The sequence below is a fragment of the Rhipicephalus sanguineus genome, chromosome 2 (assembly GCF_013339695.2).
Source record: "Rhipicephalus sanguineus isolate Rsan-2018 chromosome 2, BIME_Rsan_1.4, whole genome shotgun sequence".
Lineage (NCBI taxonomy): Eukaryota > Metazoa > Arthropoda > Arachnida > Ixodida > Ixodidae > Rhipicephalus > Rhipicephalus sanguineus.
In genome coordinates, this window is record NC_051177.1 from 3,573,932 (window position 1) to 3,587,057 (window position 13,126).

Consider the following 13,126-nt stretch of genomic DNA (forward strand, 5'->3'; position numbering starts at 1 on the left):
TAGAGCTACTCTACGGTGCACATCTGAGGAACAGCGTTGCCATCAAATAATAAGCCATCTTTCACTGGTACTTATGGAAAGTTTGTTGGTGTCAGCCACTTCGAGAACTGTGGTGGTTCCTATCACTATTTCTATTAGACACCTTACACTGCCACCTAGTCAATTGCGTGAGAAAACTAGTGTGTGAATCTCACAGGGAACTTGTCATTCCTGGAAATATCACATCAATTTATGCAACTGGTTTATCCAACCACATGAAGCCATGTTTATGAAATAATTCGAATTCATTGAATGCATACTGCCTTACTTTCAGAGACATCATAAAAGAAGTCTTAATCAAAACATCTGTTACCCATATGGGCTGCTGGGGCAGACTCGGACTGTTTAATATTATGCAGCTGCAAAAAACAGTACATGATAACACTTGACGATGGTTGTACATGCAGATGAACCACCGATTTATTCTTTCGGCCTTCTGATAACTTTCAGCATGCCCCGCTCTGCCTTGGAAGAATTAGCTTCAGGATTCTCCGTGTGGTGGAACTCGAACCATCTGAAATAAAGCAAAAGTGAATTTTATTTTAGACGAAATTTTCACACAGGACACAAATACTGAAATCTATTGCCAACGGAACAGTTATGAGGTGGCTGTGCAACTTGCAAAAAGTGGTTAGAGCCCTAACAGATATAACATGCTTATCACATTTCAAGCACTGATATTTAAGCAGAATGTAAATAACATGAGTAGCTTAGTTACTCAGCTACAGCGTGCAGCATTTCTTCAAGCAAACAGGTCTGAAAATTCCACACGCATTACAATTCACTACTCGACCAAAACTGCGTTTGTAGCACTCACAAAAGCAGTAAAGCAATCAACAAGGTGGTGACCAAACAGTTCCCATGTAATGTATAAAGAGTGGCGACAGTAATGTGCTGGTTTAATAGGAAAGCTCATTTAAAAAGCTTTAGGTATAAAATTTTGCCACAACAGATCATGAAATGTGTCCTTCATATTCTGAATATTGCATGCATCAAAGGTTGAATTGGTGAAGTTGAGGCATGATAGCTGCAGACTTATTTAAAAAGCATACAGTTCATGTGTGAGAATGGTGAAAATAAATATTACGTATCAGGATATGTGAAGTCATAAACTCTGTGTGCTGCATTCTTTTCTGGTTTAAAAATAGGAGGCATATGCTGCATTTTTTCCGAGCTTAAAATTGGTTTATGTTGAATTAGGGTGTGTTAAAAACAAGTGGGTGCCAGAACCATCCGTTTGAGAACATCACCTCTGTATGTCCCAACAGCAAACATGTACATTTTTTTCATTTGCATTATTTTCTCTAAGGGGACCGGGGGGTGTCATATTTTGTGGAGCCATCGTCTTGCTTTTCAGCTCCATTTGGTTGCGGCCCTGTGTATTGCTAAGGCTCCTTGAGAAAACACCTCGAGAGAATAAATCAGTTGTTCTTGCATGCTAGATTGGACAGTCATCTATATGCCTGCTTAGCCCACAAGACATCCTTGTGCCTTACTCTGTTCCCTATAACAGGTAATAAACTTTTCCCAATTGAAAACAAGAATGAGGAAGGTTATTTTAGGCAAACTAACTTTCGCTAACTTTCATATTATGAATGTAACAGGTACAGAAGAACTGAGTGATTACAGTGAAAACTCGATCTAACAAAGTGATAAGGATGCTTGAATTATTTTGTTAAACCTGGAAGTGTTCTTTACGCATAGCATACAAGAAATAACCTGTGTAGCTGTATATATCACATGACTAGCAATTTTTTTCCTAAGATATTCTGCTTCAACGTGCCTTACTTCAAATTTCCTCACTTCCTTTACACGAGTCGTGTTTCCTGCATACCAGTCGCGGTCACTCTGCCTTACTACAGTGAACATGTGGCCACGAGAATTTTTTGAAATGCTGCTCTATTAGCGGAGTTACATGCGTATGATGATCAAAATGCAGCCCTCCCTCATTTCACTCTTTCATGCGCTACACTCCATTCGTTAACTTATCTCTCCTCCTGGGCAAGTATTTCTCCTCACCGTGCGAGAAGGATAAGCAGCGAATACGCATACCTGCAGGCAGACAAACAGGTTCTCTCAGCTGCTGACATGACCAGATTTTCTGGTCACGTCACTACCAACTCTGGGGATACCGAAAGGCCCAAAGAGTAGCACAAGATTGTTGTTTATTCCGTGGCTATGTTTGGCATTGTTTATCGTTGCAAAAGTTTGAACTCGAAGCACACATTTACTTGAAATGTTAAAAATAGTGAAGCTGGTTTTGAGGCCCTTCAGCATTAATTAGATTACTATGGTTCTTTTAGTTAAAATTCAATTAATCTTTTACTGAATCAAGATTCTGATCTAACAGAATCACAAATAGGTAGGCGAGTTGGTTTGGGTTCATAATGAAGGGACAACGGGGCAGCGCTAGGACGAATACAAAGGACGAGAAGACAGGACACAGCGCATGTTCTGTCTTCTTGTCCTTTGTATTCATTCTAGTGCTGCCCCCTTGTCCCTTCATTTTGATCTAAATTTTGAAATAACCATTATTAATTCATACTGATTATTCTAACTTTTTTTTCAACAATCACACAAATTATATAGTAAGTCCATTTCTGTTAGCCTATCCATTTCTTAAGCCAATCCTCCAAAGTGAGTGTTGTTCAGAGCGCGATGCTCTCAACCATTATTGTGAGAAACACGATTACCGCATCAAGTTCAACAATGCCGGTGAAACTGACACTAAAATTAATCCCATGAAGAGACTTGGAATCATGGGAGCTTCTAAGCTCATATGTGCACAGCCTTCGAGGGCACCAGCAAAAAAGGGCAACACGATTGCATTGATCGTAATGGAAGAAAGTACAATAGAAAAGCGCTTGTATCTCAAAGGATTTCAGATACAAACATGACTTCCATTTTGTTTACTGGCCAATTGTACTATATACAATTTACCCAGTCTGTATTGTGCTCAGTTGTTTCTTGCGTGCTCCGTCATCTTTTTCTTATCGACATTGTTATGAAGTTGGTGCAGCTGCTGTGTAAGTCTCCCTGGTGTAGACACTCGCCCAGTCTGCTCAGGGAATCTTGCAGAAAATGCCTGTAAGGACTTCTTTTGGCAGCTTGTCTTTTCCCCATATGAGCCCTTGCCCAAGTTTGTACGCAGGAAGGTTAGCAGCCCCAACATCGTAATTACGCTGTACACGTCATGAAGTCTCACTTACCCTGGCATGTAAGAAGCGCATTACTTCTGTCGGATACTGGCAGGCCAGGAGGGTTTGGACAAACAGTGTTCTACAGTTTTCATGTACTCAAAAGTGGAGTATTTGTCGAAAAGTACTTTTGAGTTTGGTACATTTAGGAAGTCAGGTCTTCAGGTTTCGTGCAAATGTGACTGTAAACGGTCCAAGAGGGGCAACTGCTGACCTCTGGCAAATGCAGACATTATGCGCAGATGGGCAGACATTAAGCTCAGGTACCAGTCCCTGTGTATCCTTTCTGTAAACACTGAAGGAATGCAGTGTTCTGTTGTTCCTGTTTGCCAACTCATCCAAAAGAATGTTAATTTCTAATCTGCTCCATCTCTACTGTGAATTTACTGGAATCTACCCGATGGTTTAACCCTTTCCTTACCAAAGATGAGCTGAGCTCGTCCACACAATTTGTACCGTACCGCTCACACCAAAGACGAGCTAGGCTCGTCCACCCTGAAACAAGCATTTGAAGGCGCCGCAGTTAAGCTACCCTGATTCAATTAGCTGTCTTCTCTTTGGCTTCAACAGATGGCACAGTAAAAAATTTAAAAACACGCTCAAAACATGCATTTTAGTCAAGGAAGGGCTTGATTCTGGCAACTGGAATTAGAAAATGGCATCCTCCTCTGTGCGCAAGAGGTGCGTGCTTGCTTGCAACAGCTCCATTCAAAAAAAAAAAAAAAGTGCTTGTTTGCCGAAGTGTTGTGAAATGAAGAATTGCAGTTCTCCTGTGAATGCGGCAGTGACTACAAAAAGCAGCATAGTTTCTCTAAACTGCTGGATTCGGATGATGATCGTGCCTCAATACGTCGACAGAGGACGCCGTTAGATGTAACCAAACGCCTACCAGCACGTTAAAGGTTTGTTTTCAAGGACTCGCTAGTCCAATTGCGCTTTACATTTCAAATTTCAAAGAGACATTTTCTGCACTGAAGGCTGGAGATGTTAGGGTGCTTTCTGTGGTGCAGTGCGGTGAAGTCAATCATCTGCATATTTTATAACATACAAAAAATATGTCGCATGTATAATGCTAATAAAGTGTCCTTGAATAATTTTTTTAGTTGTTTCAAGACACTTAGAATCAACCAGCCAAATAAAAAATATGGGTATTTTTGTATCGATTTTGGCCAAAAAAAACTCTCCAGGGAAAGAGTTAAATGGGTGTGAAAGCTTTCAGAGCAGCGCACTTAATCAGGCAAAAACAATAATGTACTATCTGCGTCAAATGAAACTCAAACAGCGGCAAGCCTTCACAATGGTACAGTGCGCGCCGTCCTGTCATTACCATTGACAGGCGCGTGCATCCGGTTTGGCCACACTGCGCATACGCGCACCCGTCCCTGGTGATAACTGGACGGCGCGCACTATACCATTGCGAAGGCTTGCCGCTGTTCGGGTTTCATTTGATGCAGATAGTACATAACACACAAAAATGCTTGGCTGAAATGTTTGTTTGTTGGGCTGAAAGAAGTGAGGGCGTGATTTTGCAGCCACTGTGACAGTCACCCATTGGCGAGTTGTGGACTTTCACATCAACAACAATGTCAGTGGGCATGGAAGTATACAGTTCTGGTTACTTATATTATCATTGACATGACCATTGAAGTGCGTACTGCTGCTCTCAACGCTCATCCAGCCCTACAAGAAAGGTCTCAAATCGATGTTCACGACTTGAAGAGGCTCCTCAGTTTTTCCCTGGGCAATAACTACGTGTGTTTCGAAAAGCCCATGTTAAGTGCAAGTCCAAGGCACACCACGAATCTGACAATGCAGTGGCTGGAATATAATTCCATTGCTTCTTTCAGCCCAAAACCAATTATTTTTGTGTGCTATGAATATTATCTTTTTTTGTGTGTGTGATTAATCGCTCTGCTTTGGAAGCTTCCAAATGCATCTAATCTATCAAGTAGATTTCTTTCAGTTCATGGTAGAGATGGAGGCAGACTGGGAACTACCTTTTTTGAATGTATTGGTAAACAGGAATAATGGAGCACTCTCTTTCAATGTTTACAGAGAGAGTATGCATTGCCCAGTACCTGAACATAATGTTGTTCTTCCAAACACTTGTGAAAGGCCAGTAGTTGCCTCCCTATTGAACCGTTACAGACGTATTTGCATGAAACCTGAAGACCTGACTTCCTATTGTAGAAAAAACGAAAAGAACTTGTCGATGAACAGTTACACTCCTGCATTCATGAAAACTGTGGAGCACCATTTGTTTACGCCCTCCCAGCTTCCCGTTGCCTGACAGAAGTAAAACGCTCCAATTTCTTACATGGCAGCATAAGCAAGACCTTATCACGTGTACTGTGCAAATATAATGTTGAGACAATACTTCTTTGCAGATTAGCTGGTTCATACTAAATTCTGGTCTTGCTGCACAAGCAGAAAGAAGAAAAAAGGCTACTCTCTATCCTGTCTCTCTTTTTCCTTCCTTCTGCTTGAGCAGCAAGACTGGATTTCCGGATGACGTTGAGGCTGCTGACATTCCTGTGTAAAAACTGAGGCATGCACTTGTAAGTGGACGACGTCATTGTCACCATTGCACTTTTTGTCGAGGTTGCACTAGGATACTATTATTCGGCCTAAGACAGAACAAAAAGAAGACCATTCAGCCACTCACGCTGCCATGCATAAAGTCCCTCCAAGGGCGATGACCTTGATCTTTGATGAAACAACAGCATGAGGCACAGGCGATGCTTCAGTTGTGCAATGTTTCGTTGTGCGATAGTACTTTTGCTGTTTCTCTGACAGAGAACACCGCCACCGCCACTTTTGGTTTTCCATTTACAGTCGTGGGCCAAGATCGACCTGCACAAGGTCGCAGAAGAGGTTTTTAGAATTTAAAACATGACATCCAAACTTCTGCAGAAGAAACAGCTCCCATTTTGAAGAGGCGAACTCAGGCATTCTTTCTTAGCAGTTAAGCTCTGCATTTGCAACCTTCATTTTACTTATTTTTCTGAACTGCCACAATCCATCTAAAGCCAACCGTAATGTTCAAGGTGAATGTTTATACTGTATGTAAAGAGAGCACGAAGCTAGGTCACGGCAGCACAACCACAACTCCAGTTAACGGGATATTCTGGGCAGCATTTTTTCTTTAAAATGGCACATTTGGACACTGATGGTGCAACTACATTGAAAGAGATGCAAAAATTACCTCAGGGTGATTCCACGAGAGATCGAACATGCCTGTCCAATCGATATTTTTGTTTTGCCTGGGTTTTTTATATGTTAAGTGGCCACATTCAAAGCGCACGGAACCGAAAATATTATTTCCAAAAAACGCTCCCAGCGTGCCAAAAAACTATTTGGAGGTGGCCGTGTGGCCATCCTGTTTTAGCTAATCGCAATATTTTTGGATTTCACGGGCAAATTTAACGCGCAGTATAAACGTTGTGTTGAAATTTTTTCTGTTGGTTTTATTATGCATTACTGTGAATTACATCCATGCTTTTTTTATGCTGTCCTCAAAAGGAAAAAAATGTGAAAAAATGCCAAACACAGCCCAAATCAAAAAAGTTTGCTAAGTTTGATGCGTCTTGGCGCCTTTTCTATTTCACACAGAAACTTCAGAACAATGTCAAATGTAGAAAAGAACATTTCCAACATTTCTATAGGAGATCGTTTTCCTACGGGCAGCGCAAAAGAAGAAAAAAAATAGTTAGAGAAGCCAGTTTTTTTAAAAAAAGGTCCATTTTCAAGAAATAAGATGAACAAAACACCGGTCTCAATTTTAACGACAATTTTTTATTGAAGAGCGCTTATGTCAGTGAAAACACAGTTTTAATATCATATGTCCTCATTTGCTTTGTTCACGAGATATAACGGACCAAAATGACCCTTGCTGTGTGTGCTCACTTAGTGTGATCAGTGGTTATCAGCTTGCATTGTGCGTTAATCTACTTTGCTCTGGTACCTTGTCAAGAAAAACGTGTTCTCAGATTTTATTTGTGTCTAGCGTGTGCGAAAATGGGCTGCTGCCATCCTCTGAAGGGCTAACGCATATGTAGTTTGCAGCCTAGAACCTCACCTACAGGCATCAGAGGAAAGGTGGGCACACCTGTTCAAGATATCAATCGCTTCTTCTTCCTGAAGAAATGCCTCGACTACCTCATCGCAATTCTCATAGATGTAGACAGATTTTCCTTCAGGCGCGTAAAGCAATGCTAGCAGACCTCACAGGTGTCGCGAAGATCCTCATCCTATGGCAGTAGCTTCTGGAGGAAGACAACAACAAAAGCAGGAATGAAAGAAAATTGACACAGCGAAAATCTTTTTGCGGATGCGTAAGTAATCGGCACAGAATACTCAGACCTAGCCATGGGCTGCATGCATCCCGTGTAGTGAACAGCTAGACCAAGTCGAAACGTTTATACTGAACACCGCCGCACACATTTGCTCACTTAACTACTCATGGTTTCATATTTTATGACCAAGGATGTCTAAATGCTTTGGGGTGTGATAATTAATTTGTGGGCCAGACTCCTTGACAAAATTAAGGATAATGCCCGTCTGGTGCCACCAGTGACGTCTGCTGTTCTCAACGTGGGAAAGCACTTTAGTAAAATGCCAACAAAACATCATAAATTGGGCAGCTTCGGCCACTTATGGCTTAATCGTGCCGCACCGCACATTTTCTGGCTGCTGAAATGCTGAGGTAAAGGTTAAGATGATACAGGAAGACGTTACCTGCGACGCCGAAAACATGATAGCGGGAAGCGAAATTAACAACTCAGAAATGACTGAGATAACTTTTTACGTATGCTGTTTAGCACAGTGTGCGTTGAATGGGGAAGATGGTTAGAGTGTACAATGCACGTAATGAAAGGGAAGCAAGCAGGCAGTGAGAAAGCACCTCAATAACAGTGCGCCTAGGTCGGCAAACTCACTCATGAGTCGACTCACTCAGACTCAGATCAAGCCGTGAGTCTGAGTCTGGGTGAGTCCGGCTGAGCAATACGTTGGTGAGTTTGAGTCCAAGTGAGTCCGGTTGAGGGAAACTTTAGTGAGTTTGAGTCCGAGTGAGCCCTAAGCGCAACATATATTTATTGAGCGAGTCTGAACGAGCTCCACCCTTCATTGCCGACCAATGGACTTATCTACTCACCTATCGGCATTACTATCAGCCTTACACCGGCTTACATTTATACTCAAATCTATTCACACGTGCCTCAACGCACTAGCGTTCATGCTCCACCACAATGTTTATTGATAAGAGGTGTGAGTGGGGGCGGTGGTGCTAAGGGAGGGTTCCATTACCTCCTCCCGCAAACTCTTGCATGGGAAGTTCTTGATAGAAATATCTCGTGTGAGTCGCACATTTCATAAAAACGTCCTTACTGGATTGCAACCACTCATAACTACTATTTGAAGGTATAAGATCAAAAGGTGTATTGTAGAGCACCGATTATGTGAGATATTGGCATTAAAGAGCATTTACACCATGATCGGAAAAGCTAACTTTACACCAGCGAACTCATGAGTCGACTCACTCAGACTCAGTTCAAGCCGTGAGTCTGACTCTGAGTGAGTCCGGCTGAGCAAGATGTTGGTGAGTTTGAGTCCGAGTGAGTCCAGTTGAGAAAAAGTTTAGTAGTCTGAGTCCGAGTGAGTCTGGCTGAGGAAAATTTCGGTGAGTCTGAGTCCGAGTGAGCTCTCAGTGCAAAATATATTTTTTAAGTGAGTCGGAGTGAGTTCCAATATTTTTGCCGACCTATGGCCGGATTGTGGCATTTAGTTACAGATTAAGCTGGCCTGCCGCTGCATACAGATGCTTTGTTTGGTGTGCAAGGCGAGTTTTGGCAAAGTTACCTAAACCATGTGCTCACGGTGTCTTGCGTGCTCCTGATTAGCGAATAATGGCAGGGTAAGTTCAAGTTGTAGGCTGCAAACTGCGTAGGCATTAGCCCTTTAGCACTTTCGCACATGCTAGACACAAAATCTGAGAACACATTTTTCTTGACAAGTCACCAGAGCAAAGTTTTGCTGCAGCAAAACAATTAAAACTAGATTTACGCACAATGCAAGCTGATAACGACCATAAATCGCACTGAAGTGAGCACACACAGCAAGGGTCATTTTGGCCTGTTATATCTCCTGAATAATGCAAATGAGGGCATATGACATTAAAACCGCATTTTCATTGACATAAGTGCTTTTCGATAAAAAATTGTCGTCAGAATTGAGACTGGAGTTTTTTAATATTTTATTTTTTTGAAGACGAGCTTTTTAGAAAAAAGTTGCTTCTTTTAACTATTTTTTTCTTCTTTTGCTGAAAGCAAATAGCGCGAAAAAACGTAAGACTAGACGAATAAGGCTACAGCACAAGCGCATACTAACAACTGAACTTTTATTAGAAAGACAAAAATATATAGGCAACCCAAACCACATGTTCACCACAAACACAACCGAAAACCTTAGATGTGCGCATCCAGGTATGTTATCTCTGCCTTAGTTAACGCAAGGGAAGGCTTTGCCACACAGTCATCTCCAGCTTTCAAAATGAAAAAAGCCTCAACTAGCTCACGTGCCGTCTGGTCCCTATGACGTGCGAGCACTTTCGCATCAGACAAGCGAGGAGTACACCTACACTCACGGCAGTGCAGGGCCAAATTAGACGACAGCTGCCCATTCAAAGATCGACGGTGATCTTACAGGCGCGCATTCAGACAGCGGCCTGTTTGTCCTATATAGTATTTACCGCACGTGAAAGGCACCTGATATACAACCCCCTTGCCACAAACCGAAGGGCTGTCCCTGTGTTTCACCTTACACTCATGCTGCAAGGCTTGCGTGCTTTCGTATGCCAACCGAAATGGCTCCCCAGTGCGCACCTCCTATATTGCGGCGCGAGCAGAGGACGCTCTCGTTACACGCGCTTTGGCGATGTGGAACGCACGCTGTGCAAGTAAGACACAGGATTCAGCTAAGAGATTGTGCCTTACATGTGTTCGTTGACGCTACATTGGCCGCTGCTTGCAACACGATGCAGATTGGGCGTTGAACATGGGCGAAGAAAGCGGGAAGAACACAGACATTATTTCATTTCACCGTGATTTGTCACTGCGATTAACCGCGACGATAGCGGGCCCTGCACTTAAATGTTGGCAGAATAGACTGCTTACATGCACACTGTAAGGCACAATCCCTTAGTCTTGCACAGCATTCGTGCTGCATCACCAAAGCGCGTGTAACGAGAGCGCCCTCTGCTCGCGCGGCAATATAAGAGGTGCACACAGGCAAGCAATTTCGGTCGGCATATGAAAGCGCGCAAGCCTTCCAGCGCCACACTCTCAGCGTGGTGAACTACAGGCCGGCTTGTTGGCGACCAGAAGGAGCAATCCTGCTGCGTAGATGTTCTCCCCCTTGCTTTATACCCCAATGCACCACCTTGGTTCCATGAGGATCCACGAGCGGCGCTGCATATACCGGCGGCCATATGCGCTCCAAGTGTCCTATTTCAATCCGTGAGTACTGTACATTATACATGCTATGCGAGGTGTATGCGACTCCTGAGAGGTACGAGGATTATTTACATATTCGACTGCACCAATTTTCTCTCTAGCAAAGCGGCCTACCTTACCGCGTTGTATGCATGTGTCTAAAAAGAGGAAAGTAAGAAACACTACCGTAAAATCCCGAGCAAGCGCCACCTCTACAGTGAGGGATAATCCGACAAGATTAGGAGGGGGGCCCTTGCTCGGTCATGAATCAAAATTGAAGGTGGCCGTGGATGAGCCGCTAAAAATACAAAATGCACACCCGTGCTTCTAATGAAATGCTTTATTGAATACGCATGCATTCCCTGTTTTCATTCACACTCGTTGGACAAATGAAAACAGTGAAAATGGTGGGAGGAGAGAATGGGTTGCATATTTGAAATCTCCTGAAGAAGGGAGGGGGGGGGGGCGCTTGCTCGGGATTTTACGGTACGCAATAAGCTAGGGAGAAATGAGAAACAGTAAGCATGACAGAGCTGTGCAGGCAGCAGCATTGAATATGTGTAAGGTCACACTTTGTAACTGCGTGCAATACTTTCAATGCACTTATTATAAGGTCAAGAAGCATTAATCAATTTGACGTGCAATTTCTTGAAGTTAGAAACTAATAAAAATAAACAGTATTCAGAAGCTGAAACAAAAGCAAGTGACCACGTGACAGGCTTTTGTTAGGTGTTCGGCATAACAGCATGAAATTTGCTTTGTCAAGGCGTGTTTATATATGCACAATCTATTTTATTTGTTCTGAAGCATTAAATGGGCAACAAAAGCATTACATAAACAGCCTGTTGCTAAATTATATGCACCTACGTGTCTTAGCACAAACAAGATGAGGACAGAAGGTAGACGCGTAAGAGTGCTGGTCCTGTTGCTACGTCTTTCTTCTGTCCTTGTCTTGTTTGTGCTAGCACACTTACATTCCTCATGAGACAACTAGCCTATTCAGATCCTTCTGCCTCCTAACGTGTTTACATAAGCAACCGCACAGTACCATGCCAATTAAACCCCTACCACACAGCAGTGTAATGTATACAACTACGTGAAGGTAGTACACTCATGTATAAAAAGAAACACTGACAGAATATGAAATCTGCTGCTTCGGATAAGGTTCACATGGTCACTCTGACAGAATATGAAATCTCGCATTGTGCATGCCAGTTTTCATAATCGTGGATGCTCGTTCGTACAATATTACTGACAAGTGAAGGTGATACACACGCACATACTGCACGAACACGTCTCTACGCTATGCTGAAAACACGGCTCCAGCTCACTATTAACATTATTACGTTTACCCAGTTCAAGTTAGTGTCTAAGCGCATAGTCAACACTTCACCATTAGTTTCAGCTTATTATACCGCTTCGCACACGAATCGCATTGCACACGAACGTGAGCACAAGGCTGCACAGTAAATGGCGTTGCAGCATTGCTTTGCTGTCTTAACAACGATGCAATGCGAGTGACGCCTGCGTCCTGCTCACTATGATGCTCATCAGACAAATCGATCATCATACGCATGCATGTTATCTCAGTTGTTACAAATTTCCTTCCGTAAAGCCGTAGCGATGCGTCGTGGCTCTTTCTGCTCGTATGAGCGTAGTCATAGCGAATCGCTAGCGGGGACAATGACAATGTTTGTCACTCGCAAATGGGCATAAGGCTGCGTCTCTACAACGCCTCGTACGCGTGCGATAACACAGCCTTCCGCTGAGTTGCGTACTTTGCATAATAACATGTGCCACTTACCTTTCATACTGTCACGCAGTCGGTAGCCGGTCTCGTGTCGGTAGCCACGGGCGTCAGCCATCAGCTGCGGACATGCTGCGGAGTCCTACGAGCGCCCGTAGTACATTCCTTCGATTCCTTGAACGACTCGTACGTGACTGGCGCTCCAAAAAACGCACGACTTGCGCACGATCTTTGCACATCGCAAAAGGGAGGGCGGCACGTTCTCAGATGAAATTAATGTTCTTGAAGACGTAACGAGCTCACGAGACGCTGACACAGAACAAAAAATAAATGACATTTGGCTTTGACTGTGGATGGCTTTGGCTCGTAGAGTTGATAAAAAAAAAAGAAAAATACGTGAGCGAGTCAAATTAAAAAGTGCACGCATGTTATTCGAAAAACATAGTTTACAATGAAAATAATAGCTTATCTTGAAGAGCAATTTATGCGATGTAAGCCAAATAGTACTTCAGCAGATTTGCCTTTTTTGTTGTTTGCGTTTTCATAGCAGACGACAGGCTTCTAGCGCGGACAGTGCGCTTTACTTTTCCATCGGCGGTCGAAGCAGTGCTCTGCATTACTTGTATGTACAGTGCGTTTTTATTTAATCAGAG

At 43.1% G+C, this 13,126-nt stretch overlaps 1 long non-coding RNA gene across 1 annotated transcript; it reads right to left on the bottom strand.

Annotated features, from left to right (window-relative positions):
- Positions 1 to 353: 353 nt before the first annotated feature.
- Positions 354 to 12,812, bottom strand: LOC125757081 (uncharacterized). The gene is made up of 3 exons (XR_007415028.1): positions 12,531 to 12,812; positions 5,902 to 6,089; positions 354 to 553 (listed from the first exon to the last, which is right to left on the bottom strand). It is a non-coding gene; the product is annotated as an uncharacterized LOC125757081 (long non-coding RNA).
- Positions 12,813 to 13,126: the final 314 nt, after the last annotated feature.